The sequence below is a fragment of the Lampetra fluviatilis genome, chromosome 44 (assembly GCF_964198595.1).
Source record: "Lampetra fluviatilis chromosome 44, kcLamFluv1.1, whole genome shotgun sequence".
Taxonomy (NCBI): Eukaryota; Metazoa; Chordata; class Hyperoartia; order Petromyzontiformes; family Petromyzontidae; genus Lampetra; species Lampetra fluviatilis.
In genome coordinates this window covers 5,714,729-5,731,938 of record NC_136318.1, presented here as the reverse complement: position 1 = coordinate 5,731,938, position 17,210 = coordinate 5,714,729, and the positions used below count along the sequence as shown (strand labels likewise).

The 17,210-nt window shown below is 49.5% G+C and overlaps 1 protein-coding gene across 4 annotated transcripts in view; it reads left to right on the top strand.

Moving 5' to 3' along the window:
• LOC144947341 (microphthalmia-associated transcription factor-like) overlaps nucleotides 1–17,210 on the top strand; it is a 44,624-nt gene that overhangs the window by 3,687 nt on the left and 23,727 nt on the right. The window contains exon 1 of one of the 4 annotated variants that reach the window (XM_078876614.1): nucleotides 12,426–12,447. The exons of 2 other annotated variants lie outside the window; for them this stretch is intronic. The gene's annotated coding sequence lies outside the window, so the exon portion shown is untranslated. Of the gene's footprint in view, nucleotides 1–12,425; nucleotides 12,448–13,631; nucleotides 13,922–17,210 lie in introns of those variants that run through there. One more of the 4 variants, XM_078876613.1, reaches the window with a different exon arrangement.

Below are 17,210 nucleotides of genomic sequence, written 5' to 3'. Positions count from 1 at the left end.
GAGACAAAGGCGGCCAGGCGTGGTGGCTGGGCCACCCACTCACTCGTGTGCCGTGCCGGCCTTCATAGGTGCTCTCTAACACCACTTTCTCCAACAGTCTATTGAAGGCTATGGGGGGTGGTGGTGGTGCAATCTTCGTCTAAGCGCACGTGGTCAACTTTACATCACGGTGCGTGCGGTTAACGTGCAGCCTGCTGACGTTACATCCCCCCCTACACTCTTTCAATAATTAGCCAGGTGTACTGTCCAACATTTATGGTGACGCTGCTGCTGCTTCTGCGTTAGCAGTTGTGGCACCAAAGCGTTAACAAGCCAAATGAAACCTCAGCACTCCACCCCCCCGGCCTGGCGCGCCTCCCATTTTTTCTGTGCCGTGAAGAAAACTCGACCACGGCTTCCCCTCCCCTTATACCGTACGTAGGCGACCGTGCTAATCTGGCTCCCTCTGTGGGCCCCGAAGGAGGGCCGCTGCCCGAAACGTCGCACGTTTTTGAGGCGGTGCCACTGACGAATTGCGTGGATTTTTGTTCGATAATAATTTACAGTCTTGATTTGACTGCAGGAATCCATACTCTTTGGTTCTTTCGGTAAAGTCACGTGGGTAGAAAATAATAGATCACGACGTTTCGATCGCCACACAAGCAATCGTGACTTTACCGAGAGAACCAAAGAGTAATCATTTACAGCTCCTTCCCCCCCTTCGTCACTTGCACTCATTCACCACTTCCTTGAATTGTTCCCCTTCGCTCGTGTGGGTCACGTGTAGTCACACAACACCTGGCCAAAGTGCACCTAGCCTGGCACAGAGCTCTGTGCTGACGTCACGGCAACTTTGTGTGGCGAACAGCGGGTTGTTGTTGATGTTGGGTACAAGCGTCGGAGCTGTTAGGGCTTACGGAACACAGTGGTGACGAAACGTTTGGTGCACTGCACTGTGAACCTGGCGGCCTGGGTTCCATTCCTGGGCGCGGCTAACATCAGTGACAAGTGTTATCTCAATCGGTCATTGGGCCTCCTTTAGGTCGACTGGGCCTCATTTAAGTCGATCGGCTTCAAAAGAGGACCTGGTGCGCTGTGTAAATATCAGCTCTGGGGAGACGAAGGCGGGTTGGCGCCGCCGTGCCCACCCTTCATGGGTGCTGCTTGCTCGCAGCCCTTGCCTCTACCAAGGCCAAGGTGGAAGATTATTTTGGTTGTCGTGACCTCGCGGTGCGAGAATGGATTCTTCGTATCGTGGCGGCTATAGCACCGTGGGGGGGGAGTGGGACAAAGTGGGGAATTTGCCAAAGACTTTAAAAAAACTTGAGAAATGTTTGTGGTTTTTTTGCGAGCTTGTGTGGGGGGAGCGGGGGCCCCACAGAGGCGGTCTCGCGTGACCGCTCGCCTGTTTTGCAAAGAAAACGAGACGTCGCCAAAAAAACAGGTTCCAGTTTGATTTTTAAAGACTCGCAACGAATTCACAGCGGAACATCGTCGCGCGAGTCTCGCCAGGGTGGGTCAGAGACGCGTGATGACCTGGGAGTCGGCCTGCACTTGAGTCTCGCAAGCCGCGCGACGGAACGGGAAGAGGAACAACACACGGATTAGAGTGTACGTGCCGGTTGGACACGTAATATCGACTTTGTATGAATGTGTATTTACTTACAACCAAAGTAAGAGGCTCAGGATGTGGACAGCGAACAAAGAAGATGGGAACAAAAGTTGAAAGTGCACAGAGAAACGCCGAGAGGTGAACGATTGGAATTGCGCTGAGAGACAGAGAGAGAAGCCGGCTGATTAGAGAACTCGCCATATTAGAGGCGTCACGTGGACTCTTAACCCTTTCCCGTTCCGAATCGTCTGCAAGTCGCAGGGTGGGTGGCTCGCGCTCACCGCTGGATCTCCGAACGCGTGAGCGGACCAGCGTTAATTTTATTTAGAGAGGCGTAGCGCCGCTGGGGTTTTTTTTTTGGAGCGAACTTCCGCGTGGAATCTCACGCCGTGTTGCTTCATCACAGGCGCGGGGACACCTGCGGACACCGCGGTTCTTCTGTTTTCGTTGGCCCGTGGCTACGCGAGGCCTACCGACAAAATGCCTTCATCTGTCATTGCAGGCACCGTGGCCGCACACGATGGCAGCAGCAGGCAATGTGTTGAGGAGATCGGATCCAGTTTCGCGGTCTGCTAGCCACGACGAGAGGGAAACATTTCGATTTAAAGCTTTCGTGACTGCAGGGATTCATATTCTTGGTTCTTTCGGTAAAGTCACTTAGAAGGGACTTTACCGAAAGAACCAAGGATATGAGAGGGATACAGTTGTGCTGTTCATCCTACATTGAAGGAACACAGAGACCACAGTGGGTCTAGTCATACCGTCCATAGTTTTGGTTGCATGGCCACCGTCAGCACCGTGGTTCATCTTTGATGCATCTATATAAGTCGATATATCTCTATGGGTCTCTGTATCTCTGTGGGTGTCTATGTATCTCTATGTGTCTCTGTGTATCTCTGTGGGTGTCTATGTATCTCTATGTGTCTCTGTGTATCTCTGTGGGTGTCTATGTATCTCTATGTGTCTCTGTATCTCTGTGGGTGTCTATGTATCTCTATGTGTCTCTGTGTATCTCTGTGGGTGTCTATGTATCTCTATGTGTCTCTGTGTATCTCTGTAGGTCTCTATGCATCTCTATGGGTCTCTGTGTATCTCTGTGGGTGTCTATGTATCTCTATGGGTCTCTGTGTATCTCTGTGGGTGTCTATGTATCTCTATGTGTCTCTGTGTATCTCTGTGGGTGTCTATGTATCTCTATGTGTCTCTGTATCTCTGTGGGTGTCTATGTATCTCTATGTGTCTCTGTGTATCTCTGTGGGTGTCTATGTATCTCTGTGTCTCTGTGTATCTCTGTAGGTCTCTATGCATCTCTATGGGTCTCTGTGTATCTCTGTGGGTGTCTATGTATCTCTATGGGTCTCTGTGTATCTCTGTGGGTGTCTATGTATCTCTATGTGTCTCTGTGTATCTCTGTAGGTCTCTATGCATCTCTATGGGTCTCTGTATCTCTGTGGGTGTCTATGTATCTCTATGTGTCTCTGTGTATCTCTGTGGGTGTCTATGTATCTCTATGTGTCTCTGTGTATCTCTGTAGGTCTCTATGCATCTCTATGGGTCTCTGTGTATCTCTGTGGGTGTCTATGTATCTCTATGTGTCTCTGTGTATCTCTGTGGGTGTCTATGTATCTCTATGTGTCTCTGTATCTCTGTGGGTGTCTATGTATCTCTATGTGTCTCTGTGTATCTCTGTGGGTGTCTATGTATCTCTGTGTCTCTGTGTATCTCTGTAGGTCTCTATGCATCTCTATGGGTCTCTGTGTATCTCTGTGGGTGTCTATGTATCTCTATGGGTCTCTGTGTATCTCTGTGGGTGTCTATGTATCTCTATGTGTCTCTGTGTATCTCTGTAGGTCTCTATGCATCTCTATGGGTCTCTGTATCTCTGTGGGTGTCTATGTATCTCTATGTGTCTCTGTGTATCTCTGTGGGTGTCTATGTATCTCTATGTGTCTCTGTGTATCTCTGTAGGTCTCTATGCATCTCTATGGGTCTCTGTGTATCTCTGTGGGTGTCTATGTATCTCTATGTGTCTCTGTGTATCTCTGTGGGTGTCTATGTATCTCTGTGTCTCTGTGTATCTCTGTAGGTCTCTATGCATCTCTATGGGTCTCTGTGTATCTCTGTGGGTGTCTATGTATCTCTATGGGTCTCTGTGTATCTCTGTGGGTGTCTATGTATCTCTATGTGTCTCTGTGTATCTCTGTAGGTCTCTATGCATCTCTATGGGTCTCTGTATCTCTGTGGGTGTCTATGTATCTCTATGTGTCTCTGTGTATCTCTGTAGGTATTTATGTATCTCTATGGGTCTCTGTATCTCTGTGGGTGTCTATGTATCTCTATGTGTCTCTGTGTATCTCTGTAGGTCTCTATGTATCTCTATGGGTCTCTGTATCTCTGTGGGTGTCTATGTATCTCTATGTGTCTCTGTGTATCTCTGTAGGTCTCTATGTATCTCTATGGGTCTCTGTATCTCTGTGGGTGTCTATGTATGTCTATGTGTCTTTGTGTATCTCTGTAGGTCTCTATGTATCTCTATGGGTCTCTGTATATCTTTGTGGGTGTCTATGTATCTGTATGTGTCTCTGTGTATCTCTGTAGGTCTCTATGCATCTCTATGGGTCTCTGTGTATCTCTGTGGGTGTCTATGTATATCTATGTGTCTCTGTGTATCTCTGTAGGTCTCTATGCATCTCTATGGGTCTCTGTGTATCTCTGTGGGTGTCTATGTATCTCTATGGGTCTGTGTATCTCTGTGGGTGTCTATGTATCTCTATGTGTCTCTGTATCTCTGTAGGTCTCTATGTATACCTATGGGTCTCTGTGTATCTCTGTGGGTGTCTATGTATCTTTACGTGTCTATGGGTTTTCCATATTTGGGTTGACAGTTTCAGTTGCATGGCCACGGTCGCACTGAGGGGTATAGAATGAACGACCTGGCAACAACGCCACGCTCGTGATGTCAGCGGCGCTGAGTCGTGGCCTCCTGCAGCGAGTGGCACGAGCTATGGCGGTGTGAGTGAGTGAGTGTTGTTGTGGAATTGCCCGCCGAGGGTGAATGTGAAGGAGCCAGTTGGCGCTCTCGCTCGGTTAGGAAGAGGTTTCCCCCGTGACGACGTTTCCCTGCCCCTGCCGGGATACGGCGGTGCTTGGCAAGCCGTCTTAGCTTAGGGCGCACGGTGGCGAGATGTTGACTGCCTCGCCTGGTATACAGGATGTTTGTGGGTTCGATCCCAATGCTGACGCCTGTATATTTGGAGTTTGCATGTCTCTCTCCCCGTGGTCGTGTGGACTTTTCTCCAGGTCCTCCGTGTTTTCCCTACGCATTTAGAAACATGCGTTTGTAGTATTTGACTGCTATGAATTTCCACGTAAGCCATGTCATTGGGCTATCATTTGTGGCCAGATCGCTTCTGAAAAAGAGCTGTATATCTCAATGGGCCTTATCTGGTAAAATAGAAAGTTTTTAGTTTTTGAGTCCCTTACATCTTGGCAGGAGGAATCTTGAGAGTGGTAGCATTAGTTTATGAACTAGTCACGTGTACTTTTGTGTGTATGTGTCAGCGGTTGGCTCGCTACACTACGAACCCGGCGACCCGAGTTCAATTCCCGTTTGCGGCCAACACCAGTGACAAATATCTGAACCGGTCCTGGGCCTCCGCTAGAATGACTTGACCTCAAATTAGTTCATTTCAGTTTCATTTATTTGATATAGCCCTGTGAGCCATTCGGCTCTTGAATCGGGTGCAACCGCAACAAACAAAAACATGAACAAGAAAATATCTTAAAGTGACTATGCGCAAACAGAAAAATCCAGGAAGAAACAGCAAAAAATCTTCCAGAAAAGCACCGTACACCAACGCTGTGTGCAAAAATCCCAGTGGGATGCAAGTCTAACAACAACAACCACAAGACAACTTAGATTAAAGCCATCAGTCTAACTCCGTACTACAACAAACAAACATGGCCAAACCAAAAAACTTTTCGAAATCACCAAAATAAAGCCATAAAAGCAATGCAACAGTGATCATAGGAACTGTGACCGAATTTTCACAATAAACGACATCAACAACATGTACCACCAAAACCCTGCAGCCATAGCTGGCTGCATGAGTCACTCCACAACAGCAGGAGCATCAGTCGGAGTATCAACATTTCTCAATGCACCTTTTAAGATCAGCACACTAAATCAAAACACAAGATCATACTTTGCAGCGGTCATCCGGAGCGAAACATTTTATTTTAGGCCACTGAATAGCAGTGGCAGCTCTGGGTGTACAACTCCTCTAGAGCAGTTTTGAGTGAATATCTCATAGGTAGTGATTCAAGTTGCAGTTTATTGGCAATAGCATTCCAGACCCTAGGGGCATCTCCACTGAGTAGACCAAGGCGGTCGGGCGTGGTGCTGGCCACCCACCCCTTCATGTGCCGTGCCGGCCTTCATAGGTGCTCGATAACAGCATTTGCCCCAACAGCCTGTTAAGGCTGTACGGGGGATCTTTGTATTTGTGTGACTGTGGTGATATTTATACAATGATTTGAGTGATTGCCTTTGTTTAAGAAGATCACCCGGTCAGGTTTCGAAAGCCTTGTGGGGCGAGTCTGGGTGTTGTTTCGGTTGTCCACTATGTACAGCCGGTTGTTGGGTCGCCACGACGACGAGATGTTAACTCACTCGCCTGGCATGCAGGAGGTCATGGGTTCGATTCCGACCCCGATCGCTGTCGGGGTATCGGATTTTTTTCCGGGTCTTCCGGTTATTCCCTCCACATTTAGAAAACGCGTTTAGAGTATTTGGCTGCTGTACATTTCCAAATGATGAGCCACTTTGTTGAGCTATCATTTGTGATAGCCAGGTCGCTTCTGAAACAGCTCTGTAGCTCAGTGGGCCAACATTCTTTATTCTGGAGAAATCCGATGAGTTCACAGATGTCCAGTAAAATATGTCCTTACCTGGTAAAATACAAATAGTTTGGTTTAATTACAGACTGCTGCGGGACTTGGTCATGGGTAGCAGTGGTCAGTGCAGGAAGACCCATTCTTGTACGGTACTTCGATGCTCCCACACGTCTCCGCAGCCCGCATTCACCAGCAGTGAATTGACAAGAGAGGCTGTGCAGTTGCTAAAACCCCGTTCTTGTGGGCACCATGGCACCGTGGGTTAGAACGCTGCGCCGCCGATAACCCGGCCACCCGAGTTTGATTCCTGGCCAAGGCTAATACCCATTCCCCCCACTTCACTAACCCAGCATGGTGAAGTCTTGTGAAACAATTCCCGTGACCGGCACAGCATTTGCGGGGGGGGGCGAGGGGGGAGGCCTTTATCTCAAGGTAGATAGACGAATAGTAATTTGCGATCGGATCTCTGTTTTGTTCAGGCGAGGCGCGGGCGCGATAATATCGCCGCCTTGCAGGACAGATGAAATGGAACGTGTCACATCCAGCAGCAGGAGCCGGTTCAGAGCTATCGGACTTGTGCAGACCTGGAGGGGAGAGTAATGAAACCACCCGCCGAGGTGGACCCTGGAATTTACTCCACGGCGCATGCAGCCGCGAGGGTTTTGGGTTTCGGACCCGTGTAACGCGTGGGGCGGTGCGCGTAGGAGGGTGTGCGTAGGCAGGTCGCGTTGGTGAGGGGTGCTTGGGTAGTAGGGGTGGGTGGGTGGGGGAGAGTGGGTAGGGGAGAGTCGGTAGGGGAGAGTGGGTAGGGGAGAGTGGGTAGGGGAGAGTGGGTAGGGGAGAGTCGGTAGGGGAGAGTGGGTAGGGTGGGTAGGGGAGGGTGGGTAGGGGAGGGTGGGTAGGGGAGGGTGGGTAGGGGAGAGTGGGTAGGGGAGGGTGGGTAGGGGAGAGTGGGTAGGGGAGAGTGGGTAGGGGAGGGTGGGTAGGGGAGGGTGGGTAGGGGAGGGTGGGTAGGGGAGGGTGGGTAGGGGAGGGTGGGTAGGGGAGGGTGGGTAGAAGTTATGGGAGGAGACAGAGAAGAGGAGGAGGGAGCGTTGAAACGGTGACGCACTGCTCTAGGAACCCGACGACCCGAATTCCATTACTGTTCACGGCCACCGACAACACCAGTGACGAGATTACCTGAACCAGTCCTGGGCCTACCCTAGGTCGACTCTGCCTCCAATGAGTCCTGTACCTGGTGAGGTGTGTAAACATCGTCACGAGGCAACAAAGGCGGCCGGGCGTGGTGCTGGCCGCCCACCCCCTCGTGTAGCAACGCCGGCCTTCATCGGTGCTGCTCGCTAACAGCACTTGCCCCAAAAGTATGTTAGGGCTGTACGGGGGATCTTTGTCATTGGATGGAGAGAGAAGGAGGATGGAGACGGGGGGGGAGAACATGAGAGGAACTTGGAATAAAAGGAGTGGGGAGGAGGGAGAGGGGGCAGGGTGGGAGGAGGAGGAGGACACGACGATGAGAGGGAGTGGGTGGTTACTTATGCCCGTGAATGGCCCGATTTGTGCGAGCTTTCGGATAAGATTCCATTCTGGAAGAAAGAAAGAAAAAAGCGGATGTGTGAGAGAAATAAAAAATGTATAACGATGAAAATGTTCAAACCGCATCCACGAATCCACCGCGAGCAAGGGGGTCTGTGGAGGCACAACCTCAGGAATGTGACCGGTGACAGAGTCAGAGTCGCGAAGCAGATGTGTGGCGCCCATCGCCTGTGATTCACCTCCCCGGCAATTCCACGATAAGCGATCGCCACGTTTGCTGTTTTCGTTCGCAGTCTGCAGCAGCCGCAGCATCAACAGCAGCAGCATCAGCCGCAGCTGCTGTGGTGTTGACACAGACGCCCCGGCCTGCTGTGAGCATGTTACTGCGAGGCAGGGAGGCATCGGTCCGATTAAAAAATCGCTGCTCGCGATCAAAAACGCGTCGACGTCGAGAGCCACGATCGTTTACATTTAAATAAAAAATAATAGTTTGAACGCACGTGCTGAGCACGAAGGCCTCAAAGGGCCCAACATGTCAAAAGTTTGAAGCACAAACTCTTTGAATTGAGTAACGTGTTATCCATTGTAAGAGATTGGCGGAATGAAACAATGGGAGGTGGATTCCGAGTTGAGCAAATACGCGTCTTGAATTACTCCCAGGCGTTGGGGGAGCTTGATCTGTGAAAGAGCTTCGTGGCTCATCGGATTCCTCCAGGGTGAATAAAGATTCTGATGAAAGATTCTGATTGTTGATGGTAGATTCCATCACTGTGCCCAGTGATTGATTACGGCCCTCTGTTGACTCAGCCCCCTCTGCCCTTTAACTCTCGCTCCTACATCTTACCCGCAGCGGTGCCATGCCCTCCTCCTCATCTTCGCCTGTCTTGGCAACTTGCGCTCTGGGCATTATCTCCAGAGGTCGCAACCGGGTACCCGATACCCGTACCCTACCCGATACCCGGCTACCCGTACCCGGCCGGGTATGGGTACGGGTACCCGTTTGCGACCCTGGTGCGGCCGGGTACGGGTAGGCCGTGAGTCACTGGTGAGTAACCGTTTGTCACTAATTTCCCAACGTCTTGTCTCTTCTCACAATTCAAGTTCCTAGAATCAACTCACCCGCGCCTGCAACATGGCTTCATCCCAGAGGTCGCAATCAGGTACCCAATACCCGTACCCTACCCGTACCCGGCCGGGTACGGGTAGGGTACCCGTTTGCGACTCTGGTGCGGCCGGGTACGGGTACGGGTAAGGAATCAAAACCCGTTTGCGACCTCTGATTCTCTCCCGTTCCTTTCTCTTTCCCCGTGCATCACTCCCTTGCATTGACCCCACCTGCCCGAGGAGTGTGCCACGGTGACACAGTTGTTAGTCCCTCCTACAACAGCCGATAACACTGGTCAACAAAAAAAAACATTCTGGCCTGGACTTTTGCAGCTGTTTTAGACTAATTTCAGGGTGGTGATTGTAAATCTGATCTCAGATTTGCTCTATCACATCTCATTTTTATGCTATCGGCATACCCCGTTTTCATTGATTTTACCCGAAATTAACTCTGTCACTTATGATTGCAAGTTGTTGCGAGTCAGTGACTGCTTTAGTGTTAAAATATGGTGCTGTATTTTTAGGATAGTGTGTTTATAATATCATTTTATGTAGATATCCACATTTATTTAATATTTTTCTTCTGCAGTTTTTATTGAAAATGCAATATTTGATATCTCAAAAACCTGATGTGATAGACAAAAACTGATGCCAGATTTGGAATCAGCACCCCAAAATTACATTAAAACCGTTGGAATACCTTATGCCAGAAAAAGTGTGTTGACCAGTGTTATCCGAGCAGAGATCGCCTCCCCATGTCTCCACACGTGAATGAAATAAAGCATTCATCATAAATGTTTTTTTTTGGGTCACATCGCGTTATTTATGTGTCGCAACCCTCCACCACCCGACACGGCCAATGAGTAAAACAAGTGTCACGTTGACAAAAGACAAAATATGAATCCATGCAGTCACGAAAGCTTTAAATCGAAAAGACAAATAGTTCAATACTTTAGCCCACCCGTGTGTTGAAGAGTGAATCCACAACATTTACAATTATTTTAGTACGACATTTCACTGGTAATTACATCCACCATCATCAGGCAATTCGCCAGAATGGTGAAGCCCACCACTTGCTCCCGATCTTGAATCGAGCAGCAGGGTGACGTCATCATTTAAACCAATCAGGTGCAGAGATCAGAGGCGGAGGGGGAGGTATTGTATTTATATGATAGATTAGTAATCAGTGCATTGTTATGATTAGTAATCAGTTGTAGATTAGTAATTAGTTGTAATGTGTATTATTTAATAACTGAACCCAATCACTATACCCCATCAGGTGCAGAAGTCAGGTGGTGGAGGGTGGGGGGTTATTGTTATAATATACTACGTTCGCAATCAGTTAGTATGCTATTCCCCTATAAGTAATTGTAATGTATTATTTAATAATACGCTTCCAGGCCGCACTAAGCCTGTGGCTGTCAGCGATTATAGTTATTTATTTCTCTCAATTTCAATGGATTCTCTAATTAGTCTTGGCCAGTAATGTAATTCCCAGCGAAACGTGGTACTCAAACAATTGTAAATGTTGTGGAATCACTCTTGAACACACCGGTGGGCTACAGTAGTGAACTATTTGTCTTTTGTCAACGTGACACTTTTTTTACTGATTGGCCGTGTCGGGTGGTGGAGGGTTGTGACACATTTATAAATAACGCGATCTAACCCAAATACCTTTGTTATGAATAATATTGGTCGTGAAAGCCTACGTGCCAAAATGAAGCATCTTTGTCAGTCCATCAGCCTGAATGACTTCTGCCCGAATATCACGCAGCTGCAGCATTTGTTCAAAGACGGAAACTCTGGACGAGTTGTACGAACCGCCCCGTGTATATGTACCATGCCGCATCGCGTGGCGCTTTCAGATGCGCTTCTGCGGCCGTCTGGAACGCTCTTCCGATATTAGGAAGCCATTGTGGGGCTATGTACTTTTGCATCTAAAACTAATTCATTTAAAACAGTTTTTTGTGTTTAGTTTCTTGTCCCCCGCACCTCCGATTAGCACGGCTCACTTCGTACGGTTGCGAAAGAAGGTCAACGTACATGTTCTTTGAATTGACTTTGTACTGTGGATTTCCACACGCAGAAAGAAAGGGCAATGCAGGTATCCCTCGATTTTACGAAAGGGATGCATTAAACAAAACACCTGGTGGCTTTTCCCATTAATTTAACACTAAAAGTTAGGGATGTGTGTCAGGGACTCCTCTATTTACAAAAATTCGACTTACAAACTTTCAGATAATATGAACAAATCTGTCCCTATGTCCAGTTGCCTGTTCGGACCGAAAGTTATAAGGTCAATCGCCGCGTAATAAATTGTGGTGGTGGCGTCTACATCTGCAGAACGTGTAGAGCCAGTGGCGTCTACATCTACAGGAGATTATACGACTTTTAAAGCCACTCTCCGTGTTTAGTGTGCATGCCGTACAACATGTTTGGAATCGACAGGAGTAAAGTTGGACTTACGAACAAGTCGACTTACAGACAGACCTCTTGAACCTAACTCGTTCCTAAGTAGAGGAGTCCCTGTATATCACTTTTCACAATAAAAAAAACATACATACATATTGAAACGATTGAACAATAATTACTTGGAAAATAAATAAATTCGCCTTTCCAGGGAACTCCCCAAAAAAGATCTCCTTGGTTCGTCGGTAAAGTCACGTTTTGCGATCGAAACGTCGCCATCTATTAATTGTTCTACCCACGTGGCTTTACCGAAAGAACCAAAGAGTATGGATTCCTGCAGTCACGAAAGCTTCAACTCAAGATCTCCTTGCATGTTGGAATGGCTGGGTAATGGCGATGTGGATGGAGGAGGCCGTCACTGCTGCCACCGCGCAAACGACGCCGTTGGTTGTGACGGCAGCCTCACGCCCTGCTTCTCGTTTTCACGATGTCACGGTCGTGGGCCGAAGTGACATTTCGCCGACGCGGAAATTCGATTTTTTTTTGGGGGAAATTTGTTATTCGCGGCCAGCGTGGAATTTCGTTCAAAAGTAACGTTCGTAAAATCGAGGGATGCCCACCCTCATTGTCAATTATATTATCACCGTTCTCACGGATGGAGAATCAGGCTGTACAGAGGAGGGGGTGCTGAGATGTTGAAACACCGATTGCAAGGCATCGTCAACTCCACATTGATCGCACACGCTTGTGGTAACACGTGCAAACACACACATCAGTGTGCCTATGTTTGTGCTCTCTCTATGTATCTCTGTGATGTCTGTCTGCTTGTATGTCTGTCTGTGTGTCTCTGGTTCTGTGTTTTATCTCTCTCTCTCAAATTTTGCATTCTCAGGAAGAACGTAATCAAGCAGGTAGGGTGTTGGCTGTTATGTTATCCGACTCTCTGTTGTATTACATTACATTTCTAAGTATACTAGATTTGTGTTTCTATTTCATTTATACCTGATGATGATTGCTTGTGTTGCAATCGAAACGTCGTATGCTAGTATTTAATTTATTATTTTATCTTTATACGTGACTTTACCGAAAGAACCAAAGAGTAATTCCTGCAGTCACGAAAGCTCCAAATTATGTTTGACACACATTGGGCTTTGATAACAATGTTGTGAATTGTCTTTGAAACTGATTGGCCTCCTCTGTGTTTCTTGACATGACAGCACAAATGCGCGTTTGGTTTGCGTGTTTTACCGCAAGCTTGTGTGGTTAATGCGGACTTGGTATCTTTGTGATGATGATGATAGGTGTCCCATTTGGCGTTTGAACATCTGAACGCCTCTTAATGCTGGAAAGGCTCGATGTTTAAAAATATTTTCATAATTTTTTATCACTTTTATTTGTTTTGATAATTTTTTTGACGCTTATGTTTTGTTAATTTGTTTATTCATTTTTGGATTTTGCTTGATAGGGTTTTCATTTGCTTGCTGTGTGTGTTGGGCTTCTTTCTATTATGAGGAGTGGTTAGCGCTCTGCACTACGAATCCTGAGTTCGATTCCCGCTCACGGCCAACACCAGTGACGAGTATCTGAACCGGTCCTGGGCCTCCCCTAGGTCGACTCAGCTTCAAACGAGTACCTGGTGTGGTGTATAAACATCGCCACTGGGGAGACAAAGGCGGCCGGGCGTGGTGCTGGCCACCCACCCCCTCGTGTGCCTTCATATGTGCTCGCTAACGACACTTGCTCCTACAGTCTGTTAAGGCTACACGGGGTGTCTTTGTCTTTAAATCTCATTAAAAGTACAGCGTTGTGAGGATGCTGTTGACGCGATACAAAACAACGAAAGTATAATTTTGTTACCGGTTACAAACAACCACCAATGGTCCTGTACCATTCTACTTATCATCATCATCACCATCGTGAGTGTGGCGGCTTCCCCGATCTACGTTTGCGTTGCTCAAGTTGCCCGGCTGCTGCTGCTGCTGCTGTTTGCCGTTCCGCCCCTCTGCCCCCTCGAGCAACAAACACACGAGCGGGGAAAGTCCCCCCCCTCGGTTTCTATTTAAGGGCCGAGTCACCAACCCCTCGTGATCGCAGCTGCGCTCCGCCCACCACGGCCGCCAACACTACCACCACCACTACCACCACCACTACCATCCGTCTTGTTCGTCACCACCACCACCACTACCATCCGTCTTGTTCGTCACCACCACCACCACTACCATCCGTCTTGATCGTCATCACCACCACCACCACTACCATCCGTCTTGTTCGTCACCACCACCACTACCATCCGTCTTGTTCGTCGTCACCACCACTGCATCGTCATTCCTGTGCCGTGGCCGGCAACGCCACGGGAAGGTTGTGCCTCGTGCGGTCAGGCGGCCGGTGAGTTCGCTGTGCGGTAGCGGTGTTAGTCCCGGTGGTGGTGGGTGGGTGGGGGCTGTGTTGTTGAGTCCGGGTGGTGGTGGCTGGGTGGGTGGGTGGTGGTTGTGTTGTTAGTCCGGGTGGTGGTGGCTGGGTTGTTGCTGTGTTGTTGGTGGTGGTGGTGGCTGGGTGGTTGCTGTGTTGTTGAGGGTGGTGGCTGGGTTGTTGCTGTGTTGTTGGTGGTGGTGGCTGGGTGGTAGCGGTGTTGTTGAGGGTGGTGGCTGGGTGGTTTCTGTGTTGTTGAGGGTGGTGGGTGGGTGGTTGCTGTGTTGTTGAGGGTGGTGGGTGGGTGGTTGCTGTGTTGTTGAGGGTGGTGGCTGGGTGGTTGCTGTGTTGTTGGTGGTGGTGGCTGGGTGGTAGCTGTGTTGTTGAGGGTGGTGGCTGGGTGGTTGCTGTGTTGTTGAGGGTGGTGGCTGGGTGGGGGCTGTGTTGTTGAGGGTGGCGGCTGGGTGGGTGGGGGCTGTGTTGTTGAGGGTGGTGGCTGGGTGGTTGCTGTGTTGTTGAGGGTGGTGGCTGGGTGGGGGCTGTGTTGAGGGTGGTGGCTGGGTGGTAGCGGTGTTGTTGAGGGTGGTGGCTTGGTGGGTGGTGGCGGTGTTGTTGAGGGTGGCGGTGTTGTTGAGTCCGGGTGGTGGCTGGGTGGTTGCGGTGTTGTTGAGTCCGGGTGGTGGCTGGGTGGTTACGGTGTTGTTGAGTCCTGGGTGTTGATTGGGCATTGTTATCCCTCCTGTTAGCTGTGTGCGACTGTCTGGCATAGCTGTGTGGTAGCGGTGTGTGTGTGTTGTGTGTGGGTGGGTGTGTGTTGTGTTGTGTGTGTATTGTCTGTGTGTGGGCGTGTATGTGTGTGTGTGTATTGTCTGTGTGTGGGTGTGTGGGCGTGTATGTGTGTGGGTGTGTGTTGTCTGTGTGTGTGGGTGGAGCACCTATGAAAGCCAGCACGGCACACGAGGAGGTGAATGATGGTCAGCATCACGCCCGGCCGCTAACAGCACTTGCCCCGACAGTCTGTTACAGGCTACACGGGGGAGGGGGGATCTTTGTCTTTGTGTGTGAGTGTCTTGCTGCCTCTCGTCCGTTTAAATCCGTGCGACCTGCGTTCACCCCGCGCATTAGCCCCGCATGACACGACACGTGTTGAACTCCCATCGGAGGAAGTTGTTTCTCGTCCCTGGCGTGTGCGCGCGTGCGTGTGTGTGTATATATGGTGCGAGTGTGTGAGTGTGTGTGGGGGGAGGGGGGTATTAGGTAGGCATCTTCGACACCTTCACGTGGCCTCAAAGTGCACGTAGCCTGGCACAGGCGCCGTGAGTGACGTCGTGGGGGTCTTGCTTGGCATTGGGGCCTTGGCGACTGGTGAATGATGAGCCGCGGGGGTCTGCGGGTGGGCTATGCCGCGTACGCGCCGTGAAGTTGCCGTCGTGAAAGTTGCCTGCGGACGTGCGACGGAGGGTTTACACACAGTCCTGTGGAACTTGTACAGGGAGGGATAGACGTGTGGGGGGGGGGGGGTTAACGATGGCGTGAGCAGGTGAAACGTTGGAGCGATCGTGTGCTGTGTGTGCTGTTAGCGAACCTTCATAGGTGCTCGCTAACAGCACTTTCCCCGACAGTGTTTAGTGTTCTGGGGCAATCGTCTTTGTGGGTTGCTGTGTTATAACATGCTGCTGTTGTTGTGATCAGAGGAAACAAAAGTAGAATTATCAGCAGAATCATAAGAAAGAACAGCGGTGGAGTCGTGATTGACATTACCAATAGCTGCAGTCATCATCAGTAGCAGAATATGTTTGTCATTAGCAGTAGCAGCAGTATTATCACCGACGGAAGCAGCTGCAGAGTCATCCTCAGCCGAATCATCATCAGCAGACTAATTGTCATTAGCAGCAGCTTGCAGAATCATCATCAGCGGCAGAGTAATCGTCATCAGCAGAAGTACAGTGGAATAATTATCAGCAGTAAAATCGAAAGAATCGTCAGCAGCAGCAGAAGAAGCAACAAAATAATCGGCAGTAGAAAAATAATCTAGCAGGAGCGGACGTTCGGTTTCGCTTAGAATCACCGCCTTCCCTCCCTAAAATCATCGTCACCGTCACAATCATCGTCACAATTATCGCCACCATCGCCACGTCCGGCGGGGTCGGCCTTCTCAAAGGCCTCGGCGCCAGTGATCCGATCACTGCGCGTGAAGCCTCCCTCTGAGAGCAGGTCACCTCGCCACGAGGGTTTTGTGGTCCACTCGGAGTTGGGACAAATCTCGGTGACCTCACCCGGTTCTGTTGTCAACAGAGGCGTTCAATCCATCCGCCGGTGTAGCCTTAACATCCCCCCCCCCCACCACTTCGTGTCTTCGCACCTGATTGGCTCACAAGTGACGACGTCACATTTATCCCCCCGTCTGCGGGAGGATTTCTCTACAAATATAGCTGTCGCCTGATGATGCTGGTTGTAATAACTGGGGAAACGTCGTTACTCAGATTGTAAATGTTGTGGGTTTACTCTGCAACACACAACCGGTGTGCTGTACGAGTAACGAATTCATATTCTTGGTTCTTTCGGTAAGATCACGTCGAAGGGAAAAAAAAGAATACAAAATAATATTACATTACATCATTATTTTATTATTATTTATTATTTTCCTTCTATGTGACTTTCCCGAAAGAACCAAGAATATGAATCCCTGCAGTCACGAAAACTTTAAATCGAAAAGAGTAACGAATTGGCATGTTCTGTTCACGTGACAAACCTTACTAATTGGCTGTGTCGGGTGGTGGCGAGTTTAACGACACATTCATATTGACGCGATCTAACCCAAAAAACACCTCTTATGGATGATATTGGTCGCGAAAGCCCCGTATAGCCCTGGCTGACTGTCGGAGCCAAGCACTGTTAGCGGGTAGCGCCTATGAAGGACAAGCACCACGCCCGGCGACGTTTAGTAATGCGCCTTCAATCCTAAGGTTCAAAGATTGAATGGCATTTCGAATTTGCTGTGTCCCTCCCAATTGTAAGACACGCTGTCGGGGGGGGGGCCCACGTCTTATAATCTGATATGGGGGGGGGGCGCGCGTGTCACTGCAGGCCAGAAGACACCGTATTCTCTGGACGAGAAGACGCACACCACCACCCTTCAGAGGGGGGGGGGGAGAAAGTACGTCTCACGATCGGCAGAATACGGCCTCGGTTTCCTGGCCCTGCGCTCGCTTTTCATCATTCTGCTGCGAATGGCCGTGGCGTCTGTATCCCACGTGCAGACGGA